At 38.6% G+C, this 21,782-nt stretch overlaps 1 protein-coding gene across 10 annotated transcripts in view; it reads left to right on the top strand.

Annotated features, from left to right (window-relative positions):
* SH3D19 (SH3 domain containing 19) overlaps positions 1 to 21,782 on the top strand; it is a 161,389-nt gene that overhangs the window by 53,547 nt on the left and 86,060 nt on the right. The gene's annotated exons all lie outside the window — the stretch shown is intronic.

Here is a 21,782-nt window from a genome sequence, read left to right as displayed (position 1 = left end):
ATAAAACACTTTGTCCAGTTCAGAAGTAGCTAGGCTTTTTCCAGACTCTCATTAGGAAAAAAAAGAAAAGAAATTAAGAAAAGGAAAATCATTTAAAACTGTCTCATAATTAGAAAATATGGCTAACCTGAAGTAAAGAAAAATAGTAGTTTCTGATATGTCTGGAGGCAGGGTGGTTATTGTGATCATATTTAGCATTTTTTTCCTTTTGAGGCTGTTAAGAATATGTGTTTATGGTTGTCTCAGTACCAAACATAGGAAAATGAGAACAATCATACTGTTTGTTTTTTCCAGAAGTACCAGGTAGCTCTAATGAACTGTAAGAAAATTATACCACTTGTGCACAGCACCACATTTTCTTAAAAGTAATATATTTTTTATATAATATAGTCACAGTATATGCAATATAACTAAGATTTGACTCTATTTTATTTAATCCATATAAAATAAGTGAATCTGTTCATATGCATTAGGTAAGAGTTATACTATTAAAACAACGAGGCGGGGCTGGCCTGGTGGCATAGTGGTTGAGTTCACGAGCTCTGCATCCGCGGCCCAGGGTTCGCAGGTTTGGATCCCAGGTGCGGAGCTAGCACCGCTTGCCAAGCCACACTGAGGCAGCATCCCACATCAAATAGAGGAAGATTAGCACAGATGTTAACTCAGCGACAATCTTCCTCACAATAAAAATGGGGGTGTTGGAGATAGCAACAGAAATTGACTCTAAATGGGCATAACAGATCTTTTTAGGGTGATGGTAAGATTCTAAAATGATTGTGATGATGATGGCACAACTCTGTAAATTTACTGAAAATCATTGAATTGTACACTTCAAACAGGTAAAGTTTGTGGCATGTAAATTATACCTCAATAAAGCTGTTACATTTTTTTAAAAAATGAAATGGAAACTATGTGATCATAGCTGACCTGAGAAAACATAGGAAATCTAAAAGAACATTTCTTATTGATGAAACAGAGGGAGCTACCCTCCCTTCCCTCTCCTGGAAGTTTACAGGGAATTTCTACCACACCTTTAAGAAACAGATCACCCCAATGTTATTTTAAACTGTTTCAGAACATAGAAAATCAAGGAAAGTTTACAAATTCCTCTTTATTAAGGGAAATAACATAGATATTGAAACAAAGAAAAGATATTTGTCCTAGAAGAAAATCAGAGATCAGTTTTGCTTGTGAATATTAAAACAAAAATCCTTGAAAGAAAAATTATAAAACAGAATCTAGTATCATATTTGAAAAGTAACATACCCATAACAGCAAAATAGTATAGGGCTGAATAGTTTAGGCTCTGGAGCTAGACTGGTTGGGAATCCCAGTACCGTCACTCCCTAGCTCCATGACCTTAGCAAAGTGACTGAACTTCTGACTTTTCTCATCAGTAAAATGGTACCAGTAAATAAGAGAACTTACTTCACAGGGTTTTTGTGAAAGCCGAGTGAGTAAAGCATTTATGTAAGTGCCTGACACTCAATAAATGTTGACTTTGATAATAACTGCATAGTTTATAAAAAATAATGTGTCAGAATTTGTTTTGTCATTCCTCTCTTGTTGACCACTTGGATTTGCTATTGTAAAGAACAGTGCAATAAATATCTTCATGTGAAAATTTCACTCATTTTTCTATTCCTAAAGATAGATTTTCAGAAGTAGAATTTTGGACAAAAAGCCATAAACTTTTTAAAGGCCCAAATTGCTCTCCAGAAAGATCATACTCATGCCTACCAATGGTAGGTAACAGTGTGTGTATTTGCACTACTTGTACCAGTATTGAACATCATCAATGAAAGGAAGTTCTTAGGTAATTTGATAAGCCAAAAATAGAATTTAATCATTTTCTGTCCTTCAGATGTTGAAAGCATTAGAACACAACCTTAATTCAAAATGTTATCGCGAAACTCCTGAAACTCTGAGAAATAGAAATGTTGTCAGTGCTCCTCTAGATGGGTACCTAGAGTTGGGTTTCCCTTTTCATATTCAAATTTTACGTGATGTTAGAGTATTTGCCTTTTGTAGCTTTGGTTTAGCTATTTAATCTGATGGAGAAATTTTCCTAAAAACATTAACTAAAAAATAACCTACCAAAACAAATGCCACCAGGGAAAAACTTTATATTTTCACCCTTCTTTGTTTTTTTGTCTCCAAGGTAGTTATAAAGTCGTGTATCATTCCAGTCGTTCCCCTTATTTTTCCTTCTACAGTTAACTTTATCCCAATCTTTAAACTCTTCGGGAAGTGAGAATGCCTCAAATCCTAGTGAAAGACTCGTAAGCTTGCATGGGGCCAGTGCAAATCCATCCAATTAAATTTTAATTTAGATGACTTTTCAGCTAGAGCAAACTAGGAACTTTTATGATCTTTTACAGGGATCAGGTGTGTCTGTCCTAGGACTATCTAGAAGAGCCCAGTGTACAGTCGCCACTAAAAGCTGGGAAGGTGGAAAGAACCCATGTCTGTTCTAGATTTGTTCTCCTGGACTTGACACTGCTAAGGGAGGAGTCTCTTTTCCTGTAGAACAGCATTCATTTGAAATCTTGCCAAACAGCGATGTCCCCTTGCTTTTTCCCTAACAAACGGATTAACAGGGGACTGTGTCTTATTACAGTATTTATTCAAAACTTAAATTGATGTTAATATATTAGTGAGTTTAAAGGCTTTAGGTGAGAAAGGTCAGCAGTGATAAAACTCCTTAGCAATTTAATTATTCTTGTGTCTATTTGGATTCTGTGTGATAGAGATTGCTCCTGATTACCTGTCAGGTTTGCTGTGGCTGTTTTAGAGGGAGCCACACCCATTGACTCTTGGTTAATATTTCAGTTCAGTATTGGAAACACATTTTCTCTACAGATTAATTATTTTAAATTGGATGGCACAGCTGAGAGACTACCACGGTTCTAGGTGCATTAGCATCTTAGGCTCTTCCAGAATGTGCATTTCACTTGACATATGTATCTTATAGTCTCTGACTATAACAGGGTATAGTCAGGCCCTTTAAAAATAAACCTTGGATTTATGTTTAAATCTCGGTGTTTATCTTCTTATTTTTTTTTAAGATAATTCTAAGAAAAAGTCATTCCCGTGATCCTCAGATGTAGAAAGAAACAATTTAGAATCAAGTATTAGCATCTTCCTTTCTTGACTTTGTGGCAAATTCTGTTTTCATTAGGTTAACTTGAATGTTGAGCTTTCCACCTACACTCTATCAAGGTTTTGAACAATTTCTCTGAAATCTAAAGGTATAGTTCTCCAAACTCATGTATTAGGGTATCTTTGAACCAAAGAAAACTCTTAAGCAGTTTCTTTTTTTTTTTAGAGATGTGAGAAGATTCTGTGGCATCACAGTAAAATGTTTCTGGTTTACTATAGACCTGTAAAGGTCAAATTAGCTTTTGTTTCCTAGTTGTTAAATTCAGGGGCCAATAGCTATTTCACTAACACACAGAAATTGCTTAGCGTCCATACCAATCAAAGCCTACTGATACTTTGGAGAAATGTGTGTAACACTTTGGAAATTAAATTCCACAATGAGTCTGAAAATCCATTGAGTTTTTCACTCGTTGAAGACTTATTTGGAGATACATTCCCTGTTCAGTTTTTGTTCTAGCAAGGATTTGAACATCTCTCTGTTTATGGTTGTCTTCTTTTTAGCAGTGACTCTCGAACAACATTTCTCAGTCTTCCCTGAGCTTGTATCAAAGGATGGCAGTTTTCCTCAATACCCGGGAAATATTCCGGGAAGGAATAATAAATGAAGAGTTTTTGAATGTTGAGCTTTTCTCCAACAGGTGTCATGCACTGACTTAGGAAATAGCCTCGGAAATATATGATATAGATCTAATATCTCATGCTTTGTTTCAGTCTTTCGAAATAATAGCACTAATTACCATTTTTAAATCTCTTGTCCATTTATGACTTAATTTCTGCCAGTAAGCATCATAATATGAATGCCTAAAACAGTTAAGAACTTCATGTTGTTAATGACATCCCTACCAGATACAAGAATCACTTTATTTACCCCCATGTTTGTTTTGAGGGTCTGTGACATCAGCTTGTACAGTTTGACTCTCACATCTTAATGGTATTTACAGTGGGTAATAGAAAGCAAGAGACGTTTCTTTTTCCCTTTTTTCCCATTTCATTTTCCTTTTTATAGTATGAAGGCTTACATTTTTATTTGCTATTTATTGTGTTTTTTATTTGATTATAACAGAGTACTCTCTTAGATATTAAATGATTTTTCTTATAAATATTTGGACACAGATTACTTAGGAAGTATACAAAATCTTGGTCGCGGCTTTACTTGCTCTTAGTTGATTAGCATCATGAAGCTTGAGGAGAGGGAACCAGTGAGAGGTCTTTCCTCTACAGTGCTGTTTGTTTCTGAGGAAATGGAAGAGAAATTTAAGGATATTCTCTTCTCTCTCAATCTTTTTACAGCTTGTCTAATAGCCAGAATTATTCCCATGGGATTATCACTATGTCTGTCACCTGGAGTCATTATTGGGAAATTTCTTCTGCTAATTCTGTTTTCCCTCTTGATTCCTACAGCTTAGTTAGTTGTACTATCAGTGCCAGATCTGTGTTCAGCTGCTTGTGTTACCTGGGAGACTTTCTTACAGCTTTTTATTGAAAGATCATTCATCTTTTTTATTTTCCATGTATCATATTTAGAGGTTAAGATTCTTATAGCCCTAGTTAAATACAACCCCTTTATTATTGAAGCCTTCATACCAGAGGGTTTATGTCTTAGAATATTGTCATTCATTTGCCAGTCAACTGTCATCCCAGGGTATAAAGAACCATATAAAGTCATATAAAACCTATCTTTCTAAATACTCCTCCTTTCTATTCCGTTGCCATTTTTCGTTTTACAAGTGAAACTCTTACTTGTTAACAGAAATGTGATTTTTTACTTTCTTTCACTATTTATTTTAAAAGATACACCAGGATTGTGCTGCTGGAAGCTGAGTTCCCGTCCCAGATCTGCCGTTGCATGTTCTTCTGACCCTGGGCGAGTAACTTAGCCTCTGGGAACTTCAGTTTCCACAGTTTAAAATGGGAATAATTGCAGGGCTGTGAGGATTAGAGTTGATGCACATGGCAGACAGAATGGAATTCCGTAAATGCAGCTCTGATTATTAACATTACTTTTCAATTTGGCATAGATCTGGTTGGCCAGGCCAATATGTGAAATTTATAACTATTTTTCTTAATGAACCAGACATCTACTTCTATAATGTTGTTAATTGGAAATCTGAACTTTTAAAATTTGAATATTATACCAAATTACATCAATTGTAAGTATATTTATTTCAGAGTTCCAATTCATGTAGTCTTATATTTCCATAAATATCAAAATGAAAACCTCAGCCATTCACTCTTTTAATCAGGGCTATTATCCTTGGCAACTTTTTTTTTCCCTGAGGAAGACTAGCCCTGAGCTAACATCTGCCACCAATCCTCCTCTTTTTGCTGAGGAAGATTGGCCCTGAGCTAACATCTGTGCCCATTTTCCTCTCTTTTATATGTGGGATGCCTGCCACAGCATGGCTTGATGAGTGGTGCCATGTCCGTGCCTGGGATCCGAGCCGGCGAACCCTGGCCACTGAAGCAGAGCATGTGAACTTAACCACACACCACTGGGCCGGCCCCCTTGGCAACTGTTTTTGTTAAAAGCTTTATTAGGTATAATTGACCCATTTAAAGTGTACAATTCAATGGTGTTTAGTATATTCACAGAGTTGTGCAACCACCACCATAATCAATGTTGGAACATTTTCATCACCCCAAGAAGAAAGCCTGACGTTTTAGCTCTCACTTCTCATCACCTCCCTGCCCCAGGCAACCGTGAATCTACTTTCTATCTATCTTTCAAAATGGATTTGCCTATTCTGGACATTTCACACAAAATGGAATCCTTTAATATCTGGTCTGTTTGTGACCAACTTCTTTTCCTTAAACATAGTGTTTTCAGGGTACATCCATGTGTAGCATGTATTAGTACTTCATTCCTTTTTGTGCTGAATAGTATTCCATTGTATGACTGTAATACAGTTTATTTATCCATTCACCAGTTCATGGGTTTTGGGGTTGTTTCCATTTTTTCCTATTATGAATAATGCTGTTATGAACATTTGTGTACAAGTTTCTGTGTGGATATATATTTTCATTTCTCTTGAGTATACACTTACGAGTGGAATTTGTAGGTCATATGGTAACTTTATATTTAACCTTTTTAGGAACTGCCAGGCTATTTTCCTAAGTGGCTGCACTGTTTTACATTCCCTCCAGCAGTATATGAGGGTTCCTTTTTCTACACATCCTTTCCCACACTTGTTATTATGTGCCTTTTTTTAAAATGGGAGTTGACATACAATATTTTATTAGTTTCAGGTGTATAATATAGTGATTCAGCATTTATACACACTATGAAATGATCACCATAGTGCGTCTAGTAACCATCTGTCACCATACAAAGTTATTACACTGTTATTGACTATATTCTCTATGCTTTACGTTATTTGCCTTTGATTATAGCCATCCTAGTGGGTGTCAAGTGGTATTTCTTTGTGGATTCTTAGCCACTTCTTAAAAATATAAAAGTCACATTGTTCATGCTTTGGTCATTAATATCTGGTCAGTGGTGAAAGTGGTGATTGAGAAGTTAAGGCTCATAATGAAGAACCTTCTACTTACTGAATGCCTAGTGAACAGAACTTTTCTAGACTTTTTGTTTATTCCCATGATTTGCAGTTTTTTGTTTCTAGCCGTTCTCTTGGGCTTATCAGCTCTCCTCCAGCAGCCCCTCTCTATAGAGAGTATAACAGAGTGAACAGATCCAAACACCTTTACTTTTTGTCTCCCCTTGTCTATTCTTCTCCTCGAAAGATTTTCTCCTGACAGAATTTTAGAGCATGTTCTGAAAGTAAATCTCCTTCTGGACCTTTATGTCCTAAGTTCTCAGGGTGGATTACTTCCTGTTTATAACTTTTCCTTTGTCATTTCTTTGAGCGTTTTGTCTCTATTATCTCTATTCTCTTCTCCTGAAATGCTGATTTTATGAATGATGTGGACCTCCTGAATCTATTCTCCGTTGCTCTTAATTGTTATCACCTTCATCTCTTTGAGTTTTTTACTTGTGTTCTTTAAAATTCTCTCAACTTATTTTTTAGATTACAAATTCAGTTTTCAGCTGAGTCTATTCTGTTATTTAGCCTATCTGCCTAATCTTTTATATTCATAATCATATATTTAATTTGCAAGAACTGTTTCTTATTTTCTGCTTGCTCCTTTTTCAAGGCAGACTCTTCTTCTTTTATCGATGTAACATGCTTTTTCATCTCTGAGGATACCAATTAGAATATCTTAAGTATTCTCTTCTATTCCCTAAATTGTCTTTCTTTTTGATCCAGAGTTGATTGTATATTTTGACCTTTCTCTCTCTCTTTTTTTTTTGATGAGGAAGATTCACTCTGAGCTAACATCTGTTGCCAGTCTTCCTCTTTTTTTTTTTTGCTTGAGGAAGACTAGCCCTGAGCTAACATCTGTGTCAGTCCTCTATTTTGTGTGTAGGTTGCTGCTACAGCATGGCTTGACAAGTGGTGTAGGTCCACGCCCAGGATCCAAACCCGCAAACCCAGGCCACTGAAGTGGAGCACACCGGACTTAGCCACTGTGCCGCAGGGCAGGCCCCTGGCCTTTCTCTTTTATACTATTGATTTTCCTTAGAGGTTTCTTTATCATTGGTTGTAGGTACATGTTTATGAATGAAAGGCTAAATTGACTAATATAAGTAGTGGGCTTGTTTCTCCAAAAATGCTTTCCTCTGAATGATATAACTGACTGTGTCAATGGATATATTAAAAGGAGATAACAGTAGGTGGGTTTTCCTGTGGGAGAGGAGGAAGGTAAGCTCAGACCCCCAAAACTGCCATAGAAAGGAAGTTGTTATTCTAGGTGTGAGATGTATCTGGAGATGGAGTGTTTTACTGTATTGTACCTCTAGAACCTGTCTTTCCTTTCTGTTTCCCAACAATTTCTGGGTTCGAAGTTATCTCAAATCCCAAATACCTTAAGTTCTTTTTTTCCCTCTCAAGTCCCCCACTGGGAATCTTCCTAGGCAGATCATCAACTTTGTATGGATAGCAGTTTTCTGCCTTTAGATCAAAAGGGAAGCCTTACCTGGCTCCTAATGTATTTTGGTTGTAGAGTGGGCTGGGCAGTGCTGAGTAGCTGGATGCAGCTCTTTTAATTAAGTGTCTTCATGGTTGCCCAAGGACCTACTTTTTTCTTTTCTTTTTTTGAGGAAGATTAGCCCTGAGCTAATATCTGCCGCCAATCCTCCTCTTTGTGCTGGGGAAGACTGGCCCTGAGCTAACATCCGTGTGCATCTTCCTTTACTTTATACATGGGATGCCTGCCACAGCATGGCTTGATGAGCAGTGCCATGTCCCCACCCAGGATCCGAACCAGTGAACCCCAGGCCGCTGAAGCGGAATGTACACACTTAACCGCTGCACAACCGGGCTGGCCCCCCAAAAAGTACCTACTTTTTGTTATTTGACTTAGGAGGAGCTCCCTAGGGAGAATTCATATTTAACTTCTGATGTCTTGGACTCTGGTTTCAAATTTCTCAGGAATATGATCCATTGATGACTCTCATTCTTGTTTTCTATTTTTTTTTTTTTAGTGTTGTTATGGTTCCATTCAGATTTTTTTTTTTCTTTTATTATCATTTCGCATTTAGCTGTAGGGGAGGTGGAGGTAACTACTTATTAACTCATCTTGACTGAGTCAAGTAAACATTTCCATGTGATTTTTCACTTAGAAGCCTCAAAATTAATATATCCTAAGCATGATATATTCCTGCCCATTGTTTCATCTTGCTTCCTCATCGTGCTTTGTGCCTCACCTCAGTTAATGGTAGCATATACCATGTACCATATCATTACTCTTGCTTCCTCCCTCAATACATATTGTCCATTCCTAATCTTGTCTGCTTCCACTTGACCCTCCCACTTTCATTTCCTCTTACTCTTTACTTATGTCAGTCTTTTAATCCTGGTTTATACTGTTGTAAGTGGTCTTTCTTCTTCCATTCTCTGCCCTTCCACCCAGTCTTTTCTACCAGATTACCCTTTCTCCATTGCCCACAGAAAAGTACAAATGCTAAGGCTAGCATTCATGAATTGCCCCAGTATGATTCTGAATTAATTTTGTAGTATCATCTCCCAATATAGTTTCCTCACTCCCTGAGTTCTACCTACAACTAGATTACTCAACACTTCCCCTCAGTTCTTTGCACCTTCGCTCTTTTGTATATATGGTTCTCCTAAACTTAAATGCCCTTCATCCCATATTTACTTCTCAAATTTTGCCAACCTAAAGTTATGCTTAAATCAAATGTTATCTGCTCTGGAAAGCCTTTGAAGATTTCTTTTCTTTTTTTTTTTTTTTTTTGAGGAAGATTAGCCCTGAGCTAACATCTGCTGCCAATCCTCCTCTTTTTTTGCTGAGGAAGACTGGCCCTGAGCTCACATCCGTGCCCATCTTCCTCTACTTTATATGTGGGATGCCTGCCACAGCATGGCTTGACAAGCTGTGCCATGTCCACACCCAGGATCCGAACCGGGGAAACCCCCGGCCGCCGAAGCGGAAAGTGTGAACTTAACTGCTGTGCCACCAGGCAGGCCCCTGAAGATTTCTTAGTCACAACTAAACCTTCCCTTCTAATTCTGTATTTCAGTAGCTCCTGAGCATTCATTTATTCAATATGCACCATTTGATTATTCACTAGCCACCCTGCAAGTCCAAGTAACTTGCATGTCAGCTGATGCAGGAAGTTTTTATTCCTGCTATAAGGCAGATACACCAGTCTAAGTGATTGGTAAAACGGTAGTGAAAGTTGAAAGTGCAGTTAACTCATGCTGTAAAGATGTGCACAGAAAATACATGCATTTTGGCGAAATTGTCATTTGAGAGAGGTCTGGGAATTTGTACAAATATTTTTGTTAAAAGATTTTGCAGATTCTTACAGTTCTTATGACGTATCAGTCAAGAATGTTAACATCCTTTTGCACTTTTTGTACTTGCAGTTTGCATTAGACATTGTTTGCTCTTGCATCTCAACATAGATTGTACGTTTGTTGAAGGTAGCTTTTGTTGTATTTCAACTGTGTTCCTCAATCTCTTATCCTCCAAGGCAGTCAACATTATCTTTGATTCTGTTTCCTCTGGGCCAGAGCTGGCTGGATCAGAGAAATCTATACCTGAGCAAGATGAGCCAGAGAGTGGCTAAGATCCATCTCACGCACCTCTATCTGCAGGTGTTTCATCCATGGCTCTGTGAGAAGAAAGCACACAACACCTTATCTGGGTTTCTGATAAAGTAGAATAGGTCCTGTATTTCATCTCTGTATTGCTGGACGTGGTGCCTAACCAAATGATCATTGTTTCTCAGACTTATTTTTTAATTGCCTGTAGTGAATAGGTTAATCCTTGAATGATGCAAACAACATATTTCAACATGTGTCAGTGAGTCTGAGTGTGGAGTAGTAGTGCAAAACTCTTCTTCGATGGTGATGACAGGCAAACCCAAGATATCTGAAAGTCTCGTTTGCATAAATGACACATAAGCTGCCCCAGAGCCAATTTCTGGTGTGTGGCTAATATATCATATAATTCTGCCTTCTTATCACCCAATTTTGTGTGTTTTAAGTATCATTAAGATAGCTTTTTTGGGCCCAGCCCTGTGGTCAAGTGGTTAAGTTCACATGCTCCACTTCTACGGCCTGGGGTTCCCTGGTTCAGATCCTGGGTGTGGACCTAAACATGACTTATCAAGCCATGCTGTGGTGACATCCCACATAAAACAACTAGAATGGCTTACAACAAGGATATACAAGTATGTACTGGGGCTTTGGGGGGAAAAATAAAGGAAGATTGGCAACAGATGTTGGCTGAGGGCCAATCTTCCTCCCCCTCTCCCCCCCCCAGAAAAGATAGGTTCTTTCTTTTTGCTTTTTATTGTGATGCAAAGAATGGACTTTGCATCGCAATAAAAATGCCTAATTGTATTTAAAAAGAAAATCAGCAATACCCAGATTGTTGTGCTATAAAAATATAGTAATTCTCTCAGGTCACTTTATTCTTTTTTGAAAATTTCACTCTGAGGGTACAAGAATTAACAACAAACAATGTTCTAACAGAACCCAAGTTGACCTCACAATCTGCTAATTTTATAATGAATTCTCCCTAACATCATGTACCTGTATTTATACTCTATTGAGCCCATAAATTTGCAGTTAGTAGCATAAGATTATTGATAGCATTAGGTAATGAATTGGAGCTATTCTCTCAGCTCAGACAGCTGTCTTAAGATGCCCAAGTCAAAATTTTCTGTATACTTAGGAATTTATGAGAGGGTGTTTGTATGTTTTGTCAAGCTGGAAAACCTCATAGACAGTTGGAAGGAATTTAAGATCCTGGATTCAGTCTCTAAACAACACACTCTGATACTGAAATATAAGCATGGCTTATGGTGAACAGCATTTCTATACTTTTCCCTGTAGTTCATCAAACGAGTGGGACCTCCAGCCTTCTGATGTAGTGGAAAGAGCAAGGAAGGACTTTGGGATTCTTCAGATCCAGATGTCGATGAAAATAACCAATCTATAAATGAAAATTTGGGAGAGTTTATTCTGAGCTAAAATGTGAGGACCATGGCCTGGGGCCTTTCTTCCCAAAGGAAGAAAGGGCACCAAAGAAGTGGGGTGTACAGAGTGGTTATATACCTCCAAAGAGGATGTTTCACATATGGTTGAAATGTCCCTTTTACAATAGTCGTGAGACTGCTCTGTCGGCACAGCGATTGATGGACACAGCAGGTAGGTCTGCTGTCTCAGTGGACACAGCAGGGTGGCAGGTCTGTTGTCTTGAGCTGGGTGGTCACAGGTGAGCTGGGTGGTCAAAGGTGAGCACAGCAGTCAGTTCCTAGCCTAAGGAAAGATGCTTATCCATAAGGAAATGCCAATGTGGGGGAAAGTTGCACCTTTATCTTAAGGGCATTTGTTCTGGCTATAGTAAATGTTTAAAGCAGATATACAATGCGTGCTCAAGGGACATGTCAGGCCCTTTTGGAAAAAACAAAGTCAGACCGAATTAGGTTTATACCAAATGGCTTCCTCATATACTCCAATATATCCTATTGCTTGCCATTTCTATTTGTCATGGGTTTGAAAATTCATGTTCCATTTCTATTTAACTACCTTCTCAGAGACTTTGCTTTTTCATCAGTAAAATGAAAGAGATTTGCATCATGGGACTTCTGTGAAGATTAAATGAGAATGTATTAAGAATGCCTCTGACATAGTAAACACTCGAATAATAACTGTCGTTGTTGTGGTTGTTATTGTTATGCTGGTAGTCAGTTCTTGAACTTATCTAAACTATTTTCTGTGACCTTTCAGGCACAGAAGTGAATCCCTTGTTTAGCTTCCTGTGCTTCTTTGTGATAATTAAATTGCTTTTTCCCCACCTTAAACAGTGCATTTTTTATTACATGAAAATAATGTTTTTACTAATTCTGCAACTCTGAAGTAGTACTTCAAAATGGTTTCATTCCAAAGCAAAATTATTTGCAGACTTTGCATGGTAATGCACAGTCTTTCTTTTCTATGAGTTAATAGCAACCGCTCCTCCCTACCCCCAGCCCCCAAAAGAAACACAAGCAACACAAAGGCTTTTTTAGTTCAGCTGACTTCCAATTTGCCAGAGGTGTTGAAGAGGACTCATACTAACTTATTCAATGACAGGTACTTATGTTGTACCTACTGTTTGTAAGGTGCTCTGCCAGGCATTACAGAGTATATAAAAGGACTTTGTCTTGGGGCCAGCCGGGTAGCACAGCGGTTAAGTGCGCACGTTTCGTTTTGGCGGCCCGGGGCTCACCAATTCAGATTCCGGGTGCGGACATGGCACCGCTTGGCATGCCATGCTGTGGTAGTCATCCCATATATAAAGTAAAGGAAGATGGGCACAGATGTGAGCTCAGGGCCAGTCTTCCTCAGCAAAAAGAGGAGGATTGGTGGCAGATGTTAGCTCAGGGCTAATCTTCCAAAAAAAAAAAAAAAAAAGGCTTTGTCTTGAAGGTACTTGTGATAGTGGAAGCAATAAGACATAGTTAATGAGAATTATAACATGAGTCAAAATGTGATAAGTGCCAACAGGTCCTACGCACTCTGTGTGTGTGTGTGTGTGTGTGTGTGTGTGTGTGTGTGTGTGTATGGGGGAGAGGGGAAGCATTATACCTGCCCCTGGGAAATCAAATAAGGATTCAAAACAGCGATGGAGATGTCTCTCAGGTCTCCTCTCACTCAAAGATCCTGTGAGTCTTTAAAAGTGAAAAATCGGAACTGAGCACTTACCTTGGAGGCATTCTCCACAGTTGAGGAACAGATTGAGACAACTGGGCATTCTCCTTGCTGGTGTTCTAGCAGCCTTGGGAAGGTAGTTGTGTGGATGGAAGTTTGTTAATAAACTGGAGAGGAAGGAGACAAGTGGGCTTGAATGTGTAAGAAGCAGTGTGTTGTACAGAGAATACATTCTCTATCTCTACGTAAGGTAACATGGCAAGGCCTGGATGTGGCTTTACCTTTTCTTGATTAAAAGAAAAAACTTTTCTCATCATTCTAGATTAGAGACCAAGACTGTCTTACTGTGGATAAAAATCTGTTTGAAGACTCAGATCAGAAAAATGCTCATCTATGTAGGAAAGGTTTGCACAGCTGAGTGTTCTTACACCGAAGTGAGGTGACTGGTGTTAGGAGGAGTGTGGTCTTCCCTCTGTTTCCTGCTGCTCTGCAGATGAAGGTGTCTCTTGGTTACATTGGTTTCTGATATTTGCTCACTTTGCAGAGTCAGATGTGCAAAGGTAAAACTGTGTTACGAGATCTGCTAATTAATCAGAACGAAAGGAAGAGGAGACAGTAAGAATTGGCCTTTTCCCCTTTAAAGAAAAAAAACACCTTTATTTTTACCCTAACAGCTGAAAAAGCAACCTGTGGTTAGAGATGTTATTTATCCTTTGACACCTGAAATAACAATTTTAATCTTTATTTTCTGGATTCTTGTAAATGAAATCCATACTATGCTAAAATATGGGAGCAGATTTCAGTAATTTCATAAGTAGATAAAATATTTAATCTATTTACTTTCTTTCTATCACTCACTCATCCTACTCAGGAGATTCATTTTAGAGTTCTTGAGTCTCAAAAAATGACTGTGAGGGCCTGATACCCACAGGATGAGCTGGAGATGGGGAGACTTCAAGGAATGGGTTTCAAGGAATGAGATGGATGGCGATCCTTGGTTGGCACAGTTTTCCATCCTGAAGAAACGGCTTCTGTCTGCCTTTTAGTTCTTTCTCCCTTCTGCTGCTTACGTTTAGGGCTTATTTATCACTTTGTCAGAAGCTGCAATGGGAAAATGAAAAAAAGTGAAAATCAGATTTATTAATTTTTCATAGTAGCCCTTGGTTCAAAAGTGCTGGGAAGGGAAAGACGCTGGAGCCATTGGAGAAGAGAAGGTTTGGAAGTTATTTATTAGTACATTCCCGTCCTCTTGACCAGCAATAAGAAAAAAAATCCTACAGAATTTTAAAAAAATCCGTATTTGACAGCGGATAATTAGCCTTTTAAATAATTCTACCCACAATGTTATGAACTTCATGAATGATCTGAACCCCTGATATTATCATCATGATAGTAAACGTTTATTGAACACTTTTCATGGTCAGTGACCATACAATCCTTTATATGCATTTCTTCATTTAATCCTTATTCAACTTGATGAGATGGGTACTGCTGTTATCCTCCTTTTACAGAGGTAGATATTGAGGCATACAGAGGTTAAATATCTTGCTTAGGTCATTCAGGTATTAAATAAATAGTGAAGCAAGAACTCAAAACAAGGCCTGTCTGGCCTAGAGGTCCTGCTCTTAAGCTCTATCTAGGTTGTCATACTGAAGTATTTATTGATTTCCCATAATGGGTAGCACACAGTAGTAGATACCTGGAAGCACTAAGTGCTCACCTTCTTTGTGGAACCTGTAATTCTAAGATGCACAAATTAAAGTAAACAATGCAAAGATCAAAGATAAATAAGTGATGGGATTAAAGAAAGGGCACGTTTAATATAATCTTAAAAGATCAAGGTTTGACCTGATTGGTTTGGAAGAGAGATTCCGTTGACATTACTCATCACTCCCTTTTGTGTTTGGATCCTGTGGTTGGCCCTACACCAGTTGGAGTTCAGTTCATTAGAGAAGTGTCACCTATGTGTCAGGCATGGTGTTGAACGTGGAAATGACAATACCAAGCTCTGTTTAAGGGTTTCCCCGGGGGAGCGGATGGTAATAATGTGATAGTATTGTTCATGCTGAGGTACCAGAACCTAGTTTGAGAAGTGCTGTGTTAAACCAAGTTAAATGATTGTTTTTAATTGCAAGATTTCTCAGAGCCTTTAAGATACTAATATGCTTTGTAACTATCCAAGAGGTTATTAAAATTTGGGAAACATTGAAAGCAACCCCTGTTATTGGATCACTTTCTCAGGTTACCTTTCTTGTAGCATGTCTTATTCCAGGTAACGACTCCTGTAGAAAAAACTCTTAGGAATGGCCTAATATTTTTAATATGGACCTGATATTTTTAATTTGGCAATTGGGGGAGTAGAGATTTATATTTAACTAAAAGTTCTTCTTATCCCTATTTAAATCACAGGTTTTACTTGCTGGAAAAAAGTGAGATATTGTAACAATAAGAGGTGTGAAAGTAATTGTTAAGATAAGAGAATCATTAGAGAGCTTGAGGTGGGGACAGCAGGGAGGGTTGATCACAACCTTCCATTTCTGCTCCGGCACCACCTTGCTTCCCAGGACCTCAGTGGCACTGATGAAGTCTCTGCCAGATTCACCTTCGGGTGCAGAGGGGCAGTACAGATGGTGACTCTGAGTTTTCATCTCTGAGACTATTAACATAAAAAACCCAAATCAAAAAAAGCTTGATTCAATAGTGAGTTGAACTGAACAATCAAAATGATTTGGTTGAACCGTTTTAAACATTATTAAAAAGAAGTAGCAGCAACCTGTTGCCAAATAGCTGATTCTTCCAGTTCAAATATGCTCTAGTTTTTCTCTTATGTGTGGTTTGGTTTGGTGAGAGCTACCTTGAGACAAAGGACTGGACCAAATCTCAATTGTTTTAGGGCAAAGGTGACTCTTAAATCACTACTGTGTTTATAAAAAGTAAAAAATGTATGCAAATTTGTAGGAAGACACATTTTTCACTAATGTCAGAAATATCAATAACCAGCTACAGCCTGAAGGACACAGGGCAGGAAAGGGAATGGGAGGGCATTGGATATGGTCATTATCCAAATCCCAAACCAACGTTTACAGAGGGCTGACTGTGAGGTGCAGTCTGAGACAGAGTCGGCCTTCATCACACACACTGATTAGATAAGGGACAGACACATGCCGGAAACCTTAAATAATAGTACACACTATCATGTGCTAAGTTCAAGGGAGTGGTGTAGATAGTAGGAGGGTTCAAATAGGATGTGGTAGGCAGAATGATGCTCCGCCCTCAAAAATGTCCTTGTCCTAATCCCTGGAATCTATGAATATGTCATATTGCATGGAAAGAGGAGTTAGGGTTGCTAATCAACTGACCTTGACATAAACAGATTATTCTGGATTATCCTGGCAGGCCCAATGTAATCATAAGGGTCCTTTAAAGTGGAAGAAGGGGAGAGGAAGTCAGAGTCAGAGAGAGATTTAAAGATGCTGCTCTGTTGGAAGAAGGGGCCACAAGCCAAGAAATGCAGGTAACCTTCAGAAATTGGAAAAGGCAAGGAAACAGATTTTCCCTAGAGCCTCCAGAAGGAATATAGCTCCGCAAACACTTTGATTTTGGCCCAGTGAGACCTGTTTTTGACTTCTGCCTTCTAGAACTCTAAGATAATAAATTTTTGATGTCTTAAGCCACTAAGTTTGTGGTAATTTGTTAGCAGCAATAGGAAACAAATATAAGGATGCTGAAGAGAAGGAGGAGTGAGTCAGGGATGGTTTTATAGATCGAAGGTTTAACCTTTAAAGATGTGTAGTAGTTGTAGTAGTAACAGAATTAGAGTTGTAGAATTTGTGTTCCATGTACTGAACTAAGCTCTTTATATCCTTTAATTTATTTATCCTCACAAAAATTCTAAAGATAGTATTCTTCCCCATCTTGTAGATAAGAAAACTGAGGTGAAGAGAGGTTAAGTAACTTATGCAATCACTACAGTGCGGTACTAGTCACTACAACTAGTTAATAGCTGGCCTTTTAACAACATGATGGCAGCTGACATTTATTGAAGTGCTTACTGTGCACAGGCAAGGTCCTAAGGATGTCACTGTCATTATTTCATGCAATCCTCTCAGGATCTATGGCATGTAGTGATTTGTAATTTTTCTGAGGCATGGATTTATCTAGCCAGCAGTATGGCTGCTTTGAAGGGGAAGAGACTAGAACTAGAAAATCCAGTCAAGCCACAACAGTCCGGACGAGTGTTCATCAGAACCTAAAACACAAGTGAAGACAGTGGGCATCAGAAGGAGAAAACAGATTCCAGAGACAATCTGCTTCTTTGTTGAAACATAACTCCCATATTGAAAAAACTTCCCTTCTATCTCTAATTTCTCCCTTCCTGTGTGATTGGAGTGCTGCATTTTAATGAGTTTAGGCTCTTTATAATTAGAATTAATGAAAAGTGTCAGTCTTGACATGCCGTAGACCAAGCTTTTCCACTTAGCCATGATAGCATGGGCAGCAGTCATGTAAACTTCTCTATAACATGCCTTATTCTCTCCTGCAGTGGTGACTCACAGAGATTGTCTTTATTTTTTTTTTTCTTTTTTTGAGGAAGATTAGCCCTGAGCTAACTACTGCCAATCCTCCTCTTTTTGCTGAGGAAGACTGGCTCTGAGCTAACATCCATGCCCATCATCCTCTACTTTATACGTGGGATGCCTACCACAGCATGGCATGCCAAGCGGTGCCATGTCCGCACCCGGGATCTGAACTGGCCAACCCTGGGCTGCGGAGAAGTGGAATGTGCAAACTTAACCCCTGCGCCACCAGGCTGGCCCTGTGTCTTTAGTTTCCTGGTATTTTAGATCAAAAGAGTAGTAACTTTGTCACTTAAGTTCAACAACAACGAATGTATTTATTGAAAACCTATCATTTAAAAGAGCAATATACTAGTCACTGTGGTAATCTCAAAACTGACTAAAAATCAGTTTGCAAACACACCTGAACAAAGGCGGTGAAATGGAATTAGAAAGAGGAGGTGAATAGGTATTAGTTGGTGTCAGTAATTTTGTAGAATGAATATTGTCTTCTTTTCAAGTAGACATATATTTGCAGTTTTCTCTGCCTTAATTTAAGAACCATTTAAAGATTTTAGAAAAGTCTCTGAAACTCTGATCTCAGATGTAAACTTCCATCCATGCTCTATTTGAGTGGAACCAGTTTTGCTATCTTTTAAAGAGTCACCAAAGTAAGGTTGGTGAACCCTGAATATCTTCTGTCTTCTAATGGCTGGATTCATTGTTTTATTTATTCTACTTATCATAAGTAAAGAGGTAATGATATTGTTACTGCAAAGAATTCTTTTTCAGAGTGTGGGTATCCTTCCTTTAGTTAACACTGAATAGCACAAAGCATTTATGTAGGAGTGATCTGCTTTTTAAAAATGATATATGTTATAAACTCCCAAGTTGGAGTTTGACAGTAATGCTTTGGGAGTGTGATAAAGAATCCTTTTATAGATAATACTCTAAATAAAGATTTTAGTGCTCCAGTGTGAGGTACAAAACAGATTGCTTTATACCACTTCCTATTCTATTGTGAATGTGTCTGTGTGTACAGTTGTCCCCCCTTGTCTGTGGTTTTTCTCTCCGTAGTTTCAGTAATCTGTGGTCAACCACAGTCAGAAAATATTAAATGGAAAAGTCCAGAAATAAAGAATTTGTAAGGTTTTTGTTTGTTTGTTTTATTGAGAAAGATTAGCCCTGAGCTAACATCTGCCAATCCTCCTCTTTTTGCTGAGGAAGGCTGGCCCTGAGCTAACATCCATGCCCATCTTCCTCCACTTTATATATGGGACGCCTAACACAGCATGGTTTGCCAAGCAGTGCCATGTCTGCACCCAGGATCTGAACCAGCGAACCCCAGGCCGCCAAAGTGGAATGTACGCACTTAACCGCTGCGCCACTGGGCCCACCCCAAAAGTTTTAAATTGTGCACCACTCTGAGTAGCGTGATGAAATCTTGTGCCGCCCCACCCGCTCTGGCGCTGGTGAACCATCCTTTTGTCCAGCATGTCCACACTGTATGCGCTACCTGCCCCCTTAGTCACTTAGTAGCCCTCTCGTTATCAGATTGACTGTCCTGGTATTGCAGTGCTTGTGTTCAAGTAGCCCTTATTTTACTTCATAATGGCCCCAAAGCACAAGAGTAGTGATGCTGGCAATTCGAATATGCCAAAGAGAAGCCATAAAGTGCTTATTTTAAGTGAAAAGGTAAAAGTTCTTAACTTAATAAGGAAAGAAAAAAGATTATATGCTAGGTTGCTAAAATCTATAGTAACTTTTATTACAGTATGTTGCTATAATTGTTTTATTATTAGTTACTGTTGTTATTCTTAGTTATTGTTGCTAATTCATAGGTATGTATCATAGGTATGTACGTACAAGAAAAAACATAGGATATATATAGGATTTGATACTATCCATAATTTCAGGTATCCACTGGGGATCTTGGAATGTATGCCCGTGGATAAGGGGGTACTACTGTATTCATTCATGTAGACTGAGTCTTCCCACTAATTTCAAAGAATGATTTAGGACCTTTCACTGTCAACTTGAGTTAGTAGTGTAAGTCCCTACACAATGGGTTTGATTTTCTTTCCAGTTAAGTGATCAAAGCCAAATCCTCAAAGCCTGAATGTCTTAAATGTATTTTAATAAGGTTTGAGTTGGCCATTCTTCTTAGTTTTAATCAAAGCAAAGGATGACATTTGCATTTTTGTCATCTTCATTTCAAAGTGTTTGTTGTATTATTAGATTCAGAATCACCCAGGGGCCAGCCTAGTGGTGCAGCGGTTAAGTGCGCACGTTCCGCTTCTCGGTGGCCCGGTGTTCACTGGTTCAGATTCTGGGTGCGGACATGGCACTGCTTGGCAAGCCATGCTGTGGTAGGGGTCCCATGTATGAAGTAGAGGAAGATGGGCATGGATGTTAGCTGAGGGCCAGTCTTCCTCAGCAAAAAGAGGAAGATTGGCAGTAGTTAGCTCAGGGCTAATCTTCCTCAAAAAAAAAGAATCACCCTGAATGGTTACACATCAGTAGGATCTGTCTGGCTATTCGCTAAAAGCTGTCCCTGCCAGAGCAGGGCCCATTTCTACATAAGTGGTATACCATAAACATTAGAATCATGTATGTCCAGACTACTTAGAACCAGAATCTTCATGGCAAAAAAATTGGGGTAATCTGGAGCTCTCATACAGAGTCACTGACCCATGGTAACTTCCTACCACTCTGCAGATTCTCAGTCCCCTTGATGTGCCATGAATTCTCCCATTGCCTCCTTCCATCTCCCCACAACATTTACACACGTGCAGCCATCAACCCCCTTTGCACCATTCTGCCTTTGGTCTGCTTGCAAGGTATTCTTCCATTTCCCCAATTAGCTTCATTAACCAGGAGACATGGGTGAGTAGAGGCAGGGAAGGCAAGCGCTCTCTCGCACTGTGTGTGTGTGTGTGTGTGTGTGTGTGTGTGTGTGACATATACCTCCAAAACCAACAGACTTTTTACATAGCCATCCAACTGTGCTGACCTTCACATTGAGAGTGTACTGCTGATCTTTGAGTGACCTAAATCATCGTGCTCTGCTTGGACCCCTGAAGTTTAGTGCATTGTCTACAGCAAATGTGCAGCATTTGCCAACTAAATTGTAGAGTTAGGGCATTCTTATTTTTAATAACTCTTTTTTTTTGGGTAGAAATGGTGAGACTTTGGGCTAGTAAGTTATTTGTATGATTTCTAAGTATATAAAAGTTCAGAAAGGCTTTGCAAGTATATTCTCTCCAAATTATTTAAAATTAGAAACTGAAAAAAAATTTGGGGGGATGTGCCAAAAAATATTTGATTTGAAATAAATAAAGTCCATATGTTAAAGCACTATATACAGTCAAGATGAAATTTCCATGTTTGCTATAGATCTGTTCTCATTTTCCTTTAGGTTATTTTATCCAAATGTTTTATTGTTGTTGGCACGATCCAGATCTTGAATCTGCCCTCAGTGCTTTGTTTTGTTCAGTCCTGGCTTTTGGACCAAAATAATAACCTTATTATTTTGCCAGAAATTCAGCATTACCACTAATGTATTTCTTGACAATTGCACAATATTCTTGGCTGTGATGAAAATCACTTTGCTTAAAATAAGTATATAAAAATATGTGTAGACGTACGATACACAACATATACACGCTGCATATTTATATGTATTCAAGCTAAAAGATGGCTTATGGCAAAATGTGAAATCCAGTTATTTGTATACTTTGAGAAAAAAGATGAAGCCAAGAACATGTGTTTTAATTTGTTTTCCATTGTCAAGAGGTGGAGGATGGGGAATATTGTAATGGATAATTTACCCTTACCCTCA

The sequence above is a fragment of the Equus quagga genome, chromosome 3 (genome assembly GCF_021613505.1).
Source record: "Equus quagga isolate Etosha38 chromosome 3, UCLA_HA_Equagga_1.0, whole genome shotgun sequence".
NCBI lineage: Eukaryota > Metazoa > Chordata > Mammalia > Perissodactyla > Equidae > Equus > Equus quagga.
The sequence above is the reverse complement of the archived record's forward strand: the minus strand, read 5'-3'. Positions and strand labels throughout refer to the sequence as shown.